The sequence below is a fragment of the Pinus tabuliformis genome, chromosome 5_2 (assembly GCF_031772625.1).
Source record: "Pinus tabuliformis cultivar Carrire ecotype Pingquan chromosome 5_2, CPIR1, whole genome shotgun sequence".
In the NCBI taxonomy this organism is placed as follows: domain Eukaryota; kingdom Viridiplantae; phylum Streptophyta; class Pinopsida; order Pinales; family Pinaceae; genus Pinus; species Pinus tabuliformis.
This window is the reverse complement of record NC_142306.1, coordinates 816,911,353-816,927,299: the sequence shown is the minus strand read 5'-3', so window position 1 is coordinate 816,927,299 and position 15,947 is coordinate 816,911,353. Positions and strand designations below refer to the sequence as shown.

At 36.7% G+C, this 15,947-nt stretch overlaps 1 pseudogene across 1 annotated transcript in view; it reads left to right on the top strand.

Moving 5' to 3' along the window:
* Window positions 1-11,900: 11,900 nt before the first annotated feature.
* LOC149161811 (sodium/calcium exchanger NCL2 pseudogene) overlaps window positions 11,901-15,947 on the top strand; it is a 150,093-nt pseudogene continuing 146,046 nt past the window's right edge. The window contains exon 1 of the transcript XR_016261451.1: window positions 11,901-12,518. The product of XR_016261451.1 is annotated as a sodium/calcium exchanger NCL2 pseudogene (transcript). The remainder of the gene's footprint in view (window positions 12,519-15,947) is intronic.

The window sequence follows — 15,947 nt, the reverse complement described above, 5'->3', positions numbered from 1 at the left end:
AAGGATGAGTCAGCTTGAGGCTGGCATGGAGCTGACTAGTGTCCTCTCCCACTTCAATTCTTGAGTCCACTTGGAGATTCTTACTTCCACTTGGAGATTTGGAACCTCTTACTCATCACCAGTCGAATTCCCTGATCCAAGTGTCATTTTGGAAGCTTCCTGGGCATTGACACCTTGAGGAATGAGTCTGCCACTTGTCCAAGTACGCTCAGCGCAGGTGGCCTTCTTTGCAGTTGACATTCAGCGCAGGTACACAGTGGAGCACTTGACATTCAGCGCAGATGCTCAGTGGAGCAGTTGACATGATCCAGAAATTGCTTGTTTTTGAGTGTTTTCAGGTGGAGAACTTTTATAAATTGTTGTGGTTTGCTGGCCTTGTTCCTCTAGGGGTAGGAACAACATGTTTAGGGACTTTGGATCCCTTAATTATTGACATTTCATGCTCAGTGATGCAAGGCACAAAAATGTCTATAACAAGTTACCAAATGTATCAGCCATCCCCAATTTAGATAGTGAATCTGCAACCTGGTTCTTCTCACAGTAAATATGTTGAAATGTAATCTTAGTGAATGTACCCATGAGATGATTGATTTGAGTAATCCAGCCTCAGAGAAATGGGGGAGAGAAATCTGGATATGTCGTGATACCCTTTATGAGGACTTGTGAGTCCCCATACACATATAGTGTGTCAATACAAAGTTGTCTAGTGATCCACACAGTCCCCATAGGACAAGAGTTTCTGCCCTCATGTTAGTCCCTCGTCCCCCATTCCAGTGAAGTCTATAATGGCGAAAGTGATCCACTCTCAGCCAAGCGCCACAACCACAGAAACAATTCTAGGAAGCCCCATCAAAGTAACCAGTCGGGAATTGTAATTCATATGGAGAAAATTTGTGGGATCCATCCTTAATCACACTGGACGAAATCCTAACTTCTTGAAAACTGAGTATTACCTTGTGAATGATGACTGAAGGAACAATCGAGGTCCCTTAAAAAATGAGTCGATTTCTTGCACACCATATTTCCCAAGTGGTAAGGAAAGGGATGGCCTTTTTATTTTTTCCCTGATGCATCCACCACAAAAAACATTCCTCCAAGCAATCAAAATTCCTGAAGGAAATTTTTAGAGCAGAGCATATGCTAGACCATATGTGGGTGGTGAACTAATATTCTAAAAAGAGATGATCGTTATTCTCTATGGCATTCTTTCACAGGGGGCACCTCCCGGTCCCTTCCAGCCTTGCTTAAAGAGATTCTCCCAAGTAAGATTTTTGTTTTTCCAAGCAAGTGAATTAAAGAAAATGATCTTGATGGGGATGTCAATTTTCGAAACAAATAAAAACCAACACAGATGGGGATCAGAGTAATTTAAATGAAATAGGTACCTGTAGGTATCCGCCACCTCAATCTTGTTTGCACCAAAATTTCCGCCCAGGTAAGAGAGTCACCCTCATCATGTTTACAAAGTCCCGCCTATCTCAATCGAGTAATGTATTCCTTCCAATTGGTTGCATATGAGTTTGGCAGGCCCATCAACTCTGCATTTTTCCAGACCGACGCATATCCATTCCAACCTTCGATCACTTGTTCTAAAAAAAGGAAGCCTCATTGTTGAAGACGTATTATCAAGTTTTCCAATAGAGCTTGTTCAACCTTCATCCCTTTGATGTTATCCATGCCTATCATAATATGGTTACCTATGCCAAAAGCCCAGCAGAGTCACTACAAGAAATATGCGGCCATTTTTTGAAAACCTCTCGAAATGTACGAACCCTGTGATTTCCCAATATGACCCAACCTGATCCAATATTCGATCCCCCTGTTATGCAGATAGTTAGAGACAACAATGTCACTCCAGATGTCATTTGTAAAGAAAGCCTACCACATGGATTTAAGAATGAGTGCACAACCGAAAAGGCAGGTATCGATGTTACCCCAACCCCCCAACTCCTTGGGAGAAGAGACCATATCCCATTTACACAGATGGATTTTACGGTGTCCCTCCCTGTCGGACCAAACAAATTCTGTCATGATCTGCTTGATCTTATTAATGACAGATGCAGGCAGTGTGTATAGGTGTGCCCAATAAACAACCATCTGTTGTAAAACCGTTTGTACCAGGGTAAATCTAACACCCAATGTTAAGCTCCTTTGTGTCCACCCATTTATCCTCTTCTGTACTTATCCAATAGCCACTACCAATCCGAGGCATTGTACCTGTTGGGTTTGATTCAGAAACCCAGATATGTGAGACCTTCACCTAAAGGCACAATCCAGAAATTGAACAAATCATTGAGTTCCTTGATTACTCCTGGGCCTCTAGCAGAATGTAAGATGAAAGATTTACCAACATTTTCCATCATCCTGGATGCATCCCGAAATCGTTGCAATATGTCATGTAGATGCCTCCATTGTTGGTAGGAGGCCATTCGAAATGTCAGAATGTCATCTAAAACAAATTATGGGAAATCCTGATGCATGCCGCCAGTTTGATGCCTTCGAAATGGCCCTCCAAAACTGCCTTTCTAATTTTAAGACTTGGGAATTCCATCAATAAGATAAACAATAGTGGATAAAGTGAACATCCCTGTCAAAGTCCCCTTCCAGCAGAGAAAAAATTGGATGGATATCCATTTATCAGATTTGCAAAGTGCGTCGATGTAACCCATGCCATAATCCATTCTATTATACCAGTGGATAGACCTACCTTAGTAATAATAACTCTAAGAAATGACCAGTCCACATAGTCACACACTTTCCATAGATCCACCTTCATAACAATAAACGACATCTTCCTCGTGTGTATTGAGTGTATGACCTCTTGAACAATAGTTACAACATCATGGATCAATATATTATGGAGGAAACCCGACTGCTCCATGGAGATGCGGTAGGAGAGTGTACCTTTGATGGGCGCAACAATGATTTTGGAGATGAGTTTATATATTGTGTTGTAGAGCGATATGGGGCGATAGTTCAAGAAGGTGGACATATCAGACGATTTGGGAATCAAGGCGATGAAAGTGGAGTTAATAGCTCCTGAGACATGACCTAGTGTCCAATATTCCTCCACCATGTTAAGAAGGTCCTTTCCAGCTAGATCATAAAAATGTAAGAAAAATTCCACGATCCATCCATCCGGGTCCAATATCTTATCCTTTGATAAGTTTTCAATGCGTGCAGGATTTATTCAAGTGTGATTGTTCGATAAACCTCCTCATTTGATTCGTCATTAAACATAAGAGGATACTCTCCAGCGCCCCATAACTGATCCTCAATGTGGCTTCCATGCCACTTCTAGAATATGGACCAAAAATGTAGTATGGATTCATTCTGGATGTCCGATGTAGTGTAGGCAACAATACCGTTCGATCTATTTATGTTCTAAATGGTGTTTTGATTATTCCTCTGGCTGGCATATCGATGGAAAAAATTGGTGTTATTATCACCTTCTCGCAGCCAAAGGGCTCGACTCTTGAGTCTCCAGGATGACTCTTATTGGGACAGGATTTGCCTCTTTCTTGCTTCCTATAATTTGAGTGATTCCCAAATATTTCCAAAAGTATTGCCCCTCTCCGTTGATTAGGTAGATGTGTTCAATTTCACCCATTATTAGATTCAAGTCTTTGGCCAAGGCACTTTACTTTTCTATTTCCCAAACCCTAATATGACTTTTCAATGCTTGAAGTAGATCAGACATGTGCAACATCAGGGATTTTTCATCCACCCGAGGGAAAGACTTCAAAAAATTTCTACTAGTGAATTAAGCTTCTCATCCTCCAACCAAATTCTGTTGAATTTAAAGGGTATGCCCAGACGTGGCCGCTCCAATTGCCATTGTAATATTATTGGCTTGTGGTCTGAGATCAGGGATTTTTCCACCCAAGTTCTGACACAGCTCAACCTCTCGAACAAGAATTCCTGTATAATGAAACGGTCCAATATTTTAGCAATATGGTCATCACCTACACAGCCGTTATGTCAGGTAGGAGAAAATGTTATGGGTCTAATGTCCTGAAGATGATTGAACTCAAATAGTTGGCAGAGATGGTCAGTGAGAGGGTCCGCTATGCACTTAACACCCCAACATTCATCTCCAGACAGAATAACATTGAAATCACCTGCCAGAATAAGAGACCCGATTTGGAGGATATCACAATCATCCATAATCTATCATTATACAGGGCATACACATTAAGGAAATGTAATCTCGCAGAAACATCCCCAATGTAACCTGATAGAAGGATACCACCAAAGAATTTATAAGCAGACATAGTAGCCCATCTTGGATCCCAAAGGGCATCCATATCGCCCGAATGAACTCAAGAATTAACTGCAACCATATGTCAGGTAGGAAAGATGTTGTAGAAATATTTAAGAACCTTCTCCGCTGAAGACATGGTCTCCCGTAACAGAATAAAAGGGCGAGTGGGTAGGAAGAGATGCTTGAGGGATAGAAGTTTTTAGTGATCCCCCAGGTCACGCATATTCAGTGAGAGACAATTCATTTAACAGGTGCAAATACAGGCGATAATTCTCTAAGAACCCGATTGAAAACAGATGTGATGGGCATATCACGTAAACCGTCCAAGTCTTGCGGATATTTGGTTCAAGGTTCTCGTCTCCCCTTTTTCCAAATGGTGAAATTTATAGTAGAGAATGATGGATAGCTATGAGGGCAAAGGGGGTCCCTTATGGATAGTGAGGGATGCCAAATCCAGAGATGGGTTCGCCATCAGGAACTCAATATCGATGTCCATTGAATTATGCTGGGAAAGGCTAGCCCCATCTATTGACCAAGAGGGGGAACGAGGGGGGGAGAGAATCAACGAGGGAGGGGTCAGACTATAGGCATAAGGAGGTGAAGGAGGTTGCAAAGGAATATCCAATGGGTCACCTAAAGGATTTGAGGCCTTGGGGGAAGAGGTTTGGTCCCTGATAGGTAAAAGATGTGGGGGGAAGAAACAAGCCTCTTGTAGTGGATACCAGAAGGGGGAACATAGTGAGGGGGAGGGCTAGGGATAAACCATTGGAAATATCAACGGGAGTGGAAATAAAATCATTGCCAATGGGCGATATTTTAGAGGAGTGATTAGTACCTGAGTGTACCGAGTTCTCTTTCACCACCTTCAAAGAGTTGTCCCAACGACCATTTCCACTGCGGCCATGGTGACCCTTTTGAGCAAACCTCTTTGGGAATGTTCCAATAGATGGCCCATTTGGTGGCACAACAAACATCTGAAAGGAATACACCAATAGTCCAGTTGATGATGGTGGATATTATCATTCCATGCCAAATCAATTTGACTAAGCAATCCGCCAGAGAAACCCATTTCAACAAGAATCCGCGCTACCCACTTGTCACTGGCGCCCATGCATTTTAGATTGACATATACAAACCGTCCTATAGAGTTTTCGATTTGCATGAGAACCCTGCAAGTCCAGAATTCCAGTGGGAGGTCGTGTATCTTGACCCACACGAAGTTATTCCTTGGTGTATCACGAAGAGGGTCGAGCCCACATATCAACAGTGTAGGTGGAGGAAACTACGACCATGAGCCCATGGGATGCTTTTGATGCGTTCAAGGTCTTCTTGGTACATGAAATGGAAGTTGTACCAGCCATTCATCAGTCTGCTAACTTTCGAAAAATATCCAAGTGTGGAGGACCAGGAATTGTTTACCCATGGCTGCATATCGAGCTCCTTCATGTCTGCAAAATACCATCTGCCCACTAAGGCACGCTTTTGTAGACTGACAACCTGATCCCACATTACGTCATATCCAAAGATGAGTAATTTTGTGTTCGGGGAAGGTTTGATGTTTTTCCCAAGAGCAGGCGTGTTAGATCGAGGAACATTCCGTAGATGAGAATGATTAGAGGAACCATATGAGATCGGGATGCCACCTGTGTTACATGCACAAGGCTGGGAGGAGTTTGAGATGCTAGCAGTCGCTTGATGAGGAATCGTAGAGAACCAGGGGTAGTTAATTCTTTCCGCAAAAACCATTGCACGAATGAAGGCCTCCTGTGTCGACATGTCAGCATCCAGGGACAAAATAAAGTCTAGCAGTTATACCATGTGCGAAGGAGTAAGACAGAAACGTTAGGAGAAACGTAAGGGTCCTGACGGTAATGGAGAATACAATAAGTCAAAGCAAAGGACAGTGATGGAAAGTGAGGTACAAGAGTACCCAAGAAAATCCTAATACGGAGAGCCAGACAATTAGATACCAACTCCAAATCAACCTATAGTGGAACCTTAATTCCAACTCCCGATCAACCCATAATGTAACCTAATTAAGGAGAGTCGCCATTCCAAAAATGAATTGTGAAATACAGTTATATATCCCTACCGGCGGAATGTTCATACACCCCTCTCGAGATTGATATTATCATGTGTCACCAAATACTAGGAAGGATATTAATTAAATATGAAATGCATGTCTTAAGGACCAAAACCCCTCCGTTATATTAAAAATATATTTATGTCGTAGCGTACCACCACCATTGATATTTCCAAGTGACAATTATCTGAAATGGAATAGAAAATTACATATCTTTAATACATATTGAACTTTGTTAAAGATTAACAAATTTATTCAATCAAGAATTTTAGTATGTATAAATTTCCATTGTTACTCTTTAACTTAAAAATAAAATAAAATTTTTAATACATATTATATTATATTACACTATCTCGTTACTAATTTAACTATCTCGTCACTATCTCGTCACTGCTTTTGTTTTTTTATACCAAGTGACTCTCATTTTGAAATTTTGACGGTGTGGATAACAATCTTTTCAACTATTTAAATTAAATTTAATTAAAAAAATTAAAATTATTTAAAACAATCACTACAACTTTTCATATATTTAATTATTATTATTAATAAATTACAAAATTTTAAATTCTTTTATATATTTTTTCTTACCTCCATAATTTTGGCTTAATATTACAAAAATATAATTCCATAAATTTAGAGATATACTTTATAAATATAAGTTCCATAATTAATTTTATATTTAAGTGAGATTTATGAAGGATGATACATTCATAGATTACATTTTCTTTGATATAAATATTTATGAAAATATTTGATTTTATAACTATATCTAAAATTGTATATTAATATTTTTATTTGTTACCCTCTTATAAGTAGAAAACGCCATAGTCTAAAAATTATGTTTTTTTGTCTTGAAAGTTATGGAAATTCATGTCATATTTTGAAAAATATGGTAGGGATTTTTGTAAATCCAATTAAAAACTATTAAAATTCATAATTTTAGGCGCCTCAGACTTTTTTGATGGTCCTGAATCCATTTCCACCATCAAAAACATGATTCAAGCACTGCATTTTACTCGAATTCCGACCACGACCACTTTTCATTGTTTGGGAAATTCCTCTACCACCGTAGAAAACTACTTTATACTCAAAATCAATCATAAGAAATAATTTATATTATTTTTATTTTTATGAAATAGATTTTTTTTTAATCATGAAATTGGAAAAATATAAAAAATACGGATGAATTTGTTCATATTTATATTCACCTCTAAATGCGGATGAATTTGGTCATATTTATATTCACCTCTTTTATAGAGAACCTTCACTTGTGGGTAAAAAATGCGGATGAATTTGGTCATTTATATTCACCTCTTTTATTGAGAACCTTCACTTGTGGGACAATATTATGTTTGAAAATGAAGTTAAACATAATAAATGGAAAAGTTAAGCATGTTCAACCTAAAATTATTATTGGTTAATATCAACGGTTATTTAATGAAAATAATTGTCATAATTATCTTTACATTAGAAAAACACAATTACAATGGGACAAAATATAATTGTAAATCCTTACCGAATCTTTCGGATTTAAAAAAAAACATTGAAAAGAAGTTCAAAACATCTACAGTGCCAGAAAAAACCACGGAAAATTTATGTGTTTTATTTTCAGTTGTCCGCATCGATTTGACTTGAGAAGTAAAAAGGGGAAAATTTCGAATGCGTTCTTTTAATTTCTGTACACCACTATATATAAATCTTACCACCTGGCACCCCGCCTAAAAATATAATCTTACAACTGGAAAATCGTAAAACTGATACATGAAAAACTTATAGTCAAGTTTATAAAATAACAAAAAAATTAGTTATTTTTCTGTTGTGTAGTGATATGGTTTAATAGGAATGATATATTGTTGAATTTAGGTTTCTGTTATCTATAGTAAGTTTTTTGAGAATTTTTTTTGCCGAAATCATATTGTAATACATTTGTTGACAAGTGTGATTCATGGTTATGGTAAGTTGAAGAACCAAATCATGGCTGCAATATAAATAGAGAGAGTAAGTTATCTAATGGTTATATTTGATCCGGAACGGCTACAATTTGACCAAGAAAAGACTATATTACATTAGACTGGGTGACGAGACAGGACCAACAGATATAGAGAGAGACATATATTTAGTTAATTAAATTATTCGAAAGTTAATTTCACTTCTATTTACTATTAAGTGTAAATTCCTTGCATTTAACTAAATTAACTAACAAGATTTTTTTTTTAATAAATTTATTATATTAAATAATAAGAATAAATGAGTAATATCTACATAACCTAATCAGTTAGATGGTTTTTATGACTTAATTCATAATTTAATTTAATTAAATTAGAAATGAAGTAATTTCTATTTAGAATATAAAAAATATATCTATTTTCAATTAGTTAATTAATTCAATTTATAATTTTATTTATTTTTATTGAGTAATTGGTATAAAACTTTATAATCTTATTAAGTATGTTTTATGAATAAAAGACTCATTTATATAATAATTAAGCCGTAAAAATTAATACAGGGATTACAGAGTGAAAAACCAAATAGAAGAAAGGGAAGATTGGAAAAACAATCTACAGGGGTCGAGGGGGAAAGTGTTGGCTAGGAAGAAAGCACCGAGATATCCAACAATCGCTAATTTTGGAGTCGTCGTTTCTATTGATCTATTGAGATTGCTCGGTTTTTTTTCAATTTCTATGGCTTCTCTAAATTTCCGGTGATGAAAATGCCCAACTTTGGCAATAACATAGATCTCCTCAATACATACATGATAGTTAGTCTTTCCATATGTGCGAAGGTGGAAACTCGGTCCTCCCATATTTTATGTCGACTAAATGACAACAAGTCTCACTAACACAGAGAATCCCACAAAAACATAAATACTTTTCATATCTTTAAAATCAACCAAATCTTTTATCGATCTTAAAAAAAATCTAAATACTATATATCAATGAGACATAGTACATTGCATTAATATAACAACTGAATTAATTTTCCCCATGGTTAAAAAATGTTGTATTTACACATACAAATCTGAATTTCGGTACATAGAAATTGGCGCCGACTTTTTTCTTCCTCATTATTTCAATGTGGACGAGTCGTACTCTCCACATGGCCCTCTTCACCGCGTTTTTGGTACATAAAAATTTCCACCTTGTCTCCTGTTCCTCATTATTTCAAGCCTTTTCACGGTTTCCTTATTATTTCAACTTGGTCTCCGCAGGGCCCGCTTGATGGCTTTTTCGGAAGTAAAAATAGAGTAATTTATTTATCAATTTAAATCCGGTTTTTTATTTTTATTTTTTTGGGGAAATAGTGGAAATTATAGTAAAATTGTGATAAAATTTGATCGAAATTTTGGAAAATTCTAGTTATAGTTGTAAATTCTCAAAATTTTGAAGTCTCATGAATTACCATTAAAAAAACAAAAAGATTTTAATCTAAGAAAGCCATAATTTTAACTAGAAAAAAAATGGAAATTTTAGTAGGATTTTAAAAATATGGGGCAGAAATTTTTGGAAATATAAGTTGTTTTTTTTGTTTTTGTGTTTTTTTTTCAGAGAAAAAAGCAGTATATCATTTATATTAAGATAATATAAAAGCCTTCATGAGATACATAAAGGTGGCATGTGAAGCCACGATCCAAGATGTTTGAGAAGAAACTGTGGCAGATGGTCCAAAGATTCTCCAAAAAACAGGCTGACATGAGAAATTTTTGGAAATACAAGTTACAGTGGTCAAACTTCAGGATTATGGCTGTCTCATAGTTGGGTGAATCCATTTCCATTTTGGTTGCCCCATAATTCTTGATAGTGTTGAATCCATTTTCATTCCCCTTAAAAAAACACTATTCAAACAATCCTAAAATTAGATTTTCCACTTCTATTTCTCCTTTAAAAACACGATTCAAAGACTCTTAAAATTCAAGTTTTTTGGAAAAAAAAATTCCTAAATTCTAACGGGAATTTCACAGTCCTGGAAAAATATGACATTAATAAAAGCGCCAAAACAAACTATTGAAACACTGTTATGGTCAATTTTATTCTGGTAAAAAATTGTTTTCCCGATGAATCAGCGTTGGAATTTCAAAAGAGACGGACCCGTCAAATTTGGCGTTTTTCACTGTTCTGACTTATTTTCATAATTTTAACCCAAAATCTTGACCATTTTGTATTTTTTAAACGATATTTGACGACCAAATCACTGTATAACAGCGAATTTGCCCCTCAATTTTTTTTGCTCTCAGCATAGGTTTCTTCTTGTTGTTTTTGGTAAATAAAAATGGAGTTGTCTATAATGTGATTTTTTGGAGATTTTAGTGATGGAATCCGGCGGAAAAAATTGAGGTTAAATCTTGGTTTGTATTATTTAAAATGTTTTTTAACTATATATTTGGATTCAGCACCCTGAAAAACCCTGGAACGTTTTGATTGTACAGAAATTAGCTATCAAATTTGCCATTCCAATAAATTGCTACCAGATTTTGACCAGAAAAACCCACAAAAAAACATCCAAAAAATCGCATTATAAACCACTGCAATAAAAATTGGCAACGTAATCCCTTATTCCTCATTATTTCAACTTAGACGAGACATTCTTCGAGAAAAAAGGGAAAAAAACTTGGACAATACATTGGGACCATGGGGTCTCTTCGGGGCGTTTTTTTCCACAAAATGCGAAAGGGTTAGGTCATAAAAATTGGCACCTAATCTCTTATTCCTCATTATTTCAACTTGGACGAGACATTCTTCGAGAAAAAAACTTTGACGAGACATATTCTTCACATGGGGCCTCTTCACGGCGTTTTTTTCCACAAAATTTCCGAATACTCTTAAATGCCCCAGCTTTAAGTAAATAGTCAAGTGGGTGAGTGTATGTCAGTGTTGGCGTGCGTTTTTTTCCACAAAATTTCCGAATACTCTTAAATGCCCCAGCTTTAAGTAAATAGTCAAGTGGGTGAGTGTATGTCAGTGTTGGCGTTAATAGTGTAGCTGATTTTTTGGAGTTGTTTTAGTATGATTTTTGGAAGTATTTATGGTGGATTTTTTTGGTCCCTCTAAAATTTGGTAGGATTTATTGAAATCATATGCTTGATAGGTAATCATGTGCAATTAAAGTGTCTTCAGGTTTTTTAGAGCGCTGAATCCGTATGTACAATAAAAAAACTAGTTTAAATAACACAAATCAAGATTTCACCTCAAATTTTTCCACCAAATTCCGACACAGAAAAATCCAAAAAAACAACTCCCATTTCTATACTCTTTTGTCAAAGTAAATAATGAAGATAAAAAGACGGAGAAAATAACCATTTTAACTTTACTTCTATATTTTTTAGATGTCTAATTTTTTTACTAAAAGTGTTGACTAAAAAACTAATAATGATTGATCTTATTTTCTCTTTTATTGTGAAATCTGACTTGAAAAACTAACCATAAATTTGACTAAAACACTAACCATCTGATTAATCAAATAAAGCATGTTTTCCCTCTATACAAATCAGATTCCTTTGTTCGCAACACATTGTCGCCAGTGGCTTTTTGGCTTTAAATAAAAAGCTCAGAAGTCACCCCTTGAGCTGATATCGATTCCGAAAGACAGGCAGCATGCATTTCGTGGGATGAGGTGGTTCATTTTGCTCGCTTCGCTGCAGCTTCTGCCATGCGCGGCACCGGGGCGAATTCTTTCACACGGATCCTCAACGGGAATCGATCGCGAACCAGTCTTGGTTTCCAATGGAGTTCGGGAGACGCCTTCTTGGGGCTTGATAGCGAAGCACAGTTCGCAGACAGGCCTGCGACGGTTTTTGTCGTCGGGTAGACTTGAACATCATGTAACCATAAGCCGCCATCAAAACCGTAAGGCATGAAACCGTAAGTCTGATCGCGAACCAGTCTTGGTTTCCAATGGAGTTCGGGAGACGCCTTCTTGGGGCTTGATAGCGAAGCCCAGTTCGCAGACAGGCCTGCAACGGTTTTTGTCGTCGGGTAGTTGCGATGAGACTTACGGTTTCATGCCTTGCAGTACCACTGTAGTGGGAAATTTGGTTTTGAGGATACATGATGTTCAAGTCTGCCATGTTTATTGCGGATGGCTGCGAGCTTTTGTTGACTCAGATGGGCCCCGGAATAATTGGCGGGTTGCTTCTACCTATCATCGGAGCCTTCTCCGACGTCGTGCTGATCGCTGGTAAAAACATTCCCCCTTTAGTTTCTGTTTTGCAGTTCAGGTTGAATGGTTTTGCAGTTCCTTTCGGTCCATTTATCTGCTCGTCGTAATAAGCATCCGTAAAGTGTTTGCCTATTGATTATCTCCGGAACGATTGTGATTTCAAAGCATTGAATATTGAGAAGTTCATTACAGGTTTGCAGATTCTCAAACACTGTCTATAAGTTTTCAGACATCAAACGGATAGAATCTTGGATCATAATATAAAAATAGATGCTGAAGCAGTCATCTGAGTAATGACATCAGAATTCACCAAAAAATATAGTAAGCAATTTAAAAGTCATCCTATCTGAAAAGAGGGTTTTTTTTTTTTGGAATAGAGAAATCCAAGTATTAGCGAGGAATTGTGAAGGTCTTAACATGGAGCCAAGTTTCTTGCAATTTAATGGTTACATGTAAACCATCAAGATCTGAATCCAGAGCATACTTTGATCATCTGTCTACCTTAGAATTTAAATTTATGCTAATATGCTGGATTGTGGGATTTTTGAGGGAACTCCAAATGTTTTTGATTTGCTTTAGCCAACCTTGTAGTGAGGATTTATAAATATGTGCCAGTGAACAAACATAATCAATGACTACCTTGGAGTCGCCTAAAACATGTAAGTTTGGAATGCCCAGAAAATTTGTGAACCAAAGTAATCCCCACAGAGCCATTACTTCCGCCTTAGGGTTTGTCCCAGTGCCAACCCCTAGTAGACATGGTATGATAGTTTTGAATGAATATTGATGATGAAACCACAACCACATTTGTGATCTTGTGAAGCCCCCAGTAAACATGGTATGATAGTTTTGAATGAATATTGATGATGAAACCACAACCACATTTGTGATCTTGTGAAGCCCCATCGAAGAATCCAGATGGATATACCAACTCCAAAATTTCCAGTGGTCAAGAGGGCCTCTGTTTTGGGGAGGATTGTAGAACATCATTTGATTTTTGAGCAATTCTCTCTAGCACATTCGACGTTAGCTCCCTGTGATTGTTGAATATGATGTTGTTGTGCCATTTCCAAATTTCCCAAATGAATATGGTAGGGATGAGTCTTCGCGGGCTAGTTTGGTTGCTCTACCAAGTCAACTATAGTTCAATGTCGCAAATGTATGGTCCCAGGTGGCCAATTCTGTGGTCCAATTGATGCCATAAAATGGAGACTGAATTACAAGTTTTGAAGAGGTGAGTATTGTTCTCAGCATCATTACCACATAGAACACAATATCCAAGGCTAGATCAGTTCCTCACTTGTAGGTTTTCCTAGGTCAAATTCTTATTCTTCCACACAAGCCAAAGAAAAATTGTGATTTTTATGGGAAGTGGACTCCAAAATTTAGCAAACCATCCATTCCTTGGGTGGTCAGATTGCAGAATACATAATTGATAGTATGCATCAGCAACCACAATATTGTTTTATGATAATTTACCGATCCAAGTAATAGAATCCACATAATCATCTCTATAAAGACCCGCCAGATTCAAATGAGAGCATATGTGCTTCCAATCGTTAGCAACAGCGCTAGAGAGATTTAGTTGAGCAGCCTCTTTCCATATTGGTCTGTTGTTTTCCCAAGTAGAAATCACTTGGTGCCAGAAGAAGATACCACTGCGATGAAGAGTTTCAATGAAGTGGTTTGGGAGAGCAGACTCTTTCCATATTGGTCTGTCGTTTTCCCAAGTAGAAATCACTTGGTGCCAGAAGAAGATACCACTGCGATGAAGAGTTTCAATGAAGTGGTCTGGGAGAAGGACAAAGTCAGACAGTCCTTTAATGTGGTCGCGGCCCATAATTATATGGTGACCAGAGCCCAGGTTCCAAGCCAGCATATTAATAAATATATTTTGAATTTTAGTGAAACTTCGCCAAATAGCAGAGCCAACAACTTTCCCGATATGGCCATTTCTCATCCAGACTTTAAAGTCAATGTTGCTCAGATATTTACTATTAATGATATCACTCCAAATACCGATCCCAAAAATCCCATGCCATATGGATTTAAGAAGGAGTGCTTGTCCAAAACGACGTAGATCGAGGATGCCCCATCCATCCATAATTTTTGGAAGGGTGATGTGTTGCAGCTTAGTTAAGTGGAACTTCTTTCGCTGCTTCATGCCGGACCAAATAAAGATAGTTGTGATTCTATCTAGTTTTTTAATGATGGCAGCCGGAAGATGGTACAAGTGCGCCCAGTATACACTGAGTTGTGTTGTCACTGCATGGACCATAGTGAAACGTCCACCCAAAGAAAGACATTTATTCTCCCACGCGGATATTTTCAAAAAATATGTGTCAACTAACCAATTCCAATCCATATTTCTGTTTAGTAGCCCCAGAATCAGAACATCATCCACAAAAAACCATGTGAAATTTGAATATTTTTGCCAAGTTTCAAAGGAGAGAAGAGCCCCGTGGCCACAACATCAAAAATATGTAGGCTAAGACCATCCATTGCAAGGGTGAATAAAAGGGGTGATAATGAACAGCCCTGCCTGAGCCCCCTACCTACTCGAAAAAATGTGGTTGGGTATCCATTTAGGATAATAGCAAACTGAACAGAAGTGACACAGGCCATGATCCAATTTATTGCTTGAGCTTGAATACCGATCTCGTGGAGAACCAGCCTCAGGTATCCTCAGTGCAAACAGTCGAATGCTTAATACCGATCTTGTGGAGAACCAGCCTCAGGTATCACCATTTCTCATGATTGTTGCATATGTTTTATTGGAAGTAATGCTTTTATGATTTTTATGTTGTGATTTCTGTTTTCATAGAGTGTTTGTTTAATGATTATTTTTTGAATGATTGTGATTTAAGCATCACTGGCCATTTTTTTTTGAGTGATTTATTTTTATGATTGTTAGATCTGTTTTATTGGAAATAATGTTATTTTTTTCATAACTATTTATTTTCATAATTGTTGGATTTGTTTTATTGAAAGTAATATTTTTAATGACTTTTAAATTATAGTGAGTTGTTATTGTGTGAGTTCTTAAATTAATAATTAATTTTTTTTAGTAATCTAAATCTACCACTCTCACATCTAAAAATATCATATATTTTTATATATATAATGTATTTGAAATTAATAAAATCATAATGTAATTTTTGTTGTGTGTGCGAACTTTCTCACGCTCTTTAGATTTCTAACATGTTTTTAAATTTTACTCTGTATTTCATTTTTAATATTGCTTTTACATTTTAATCTGTATTTCCTCTTTAATATTACTTTTAATTTGACGTTTTACTGATGTCTTTAATTTGATGTTTTTGATCTTTAATATTGCTTTTGCATTTTAATCTGTATTTTCTCTTTAATATTGTTTTTAATATGATGTTTTACTCATGCCTTTAGTTTGATGTTTGAATTTCATTTTTTTTTAAATATTTCGTTCTA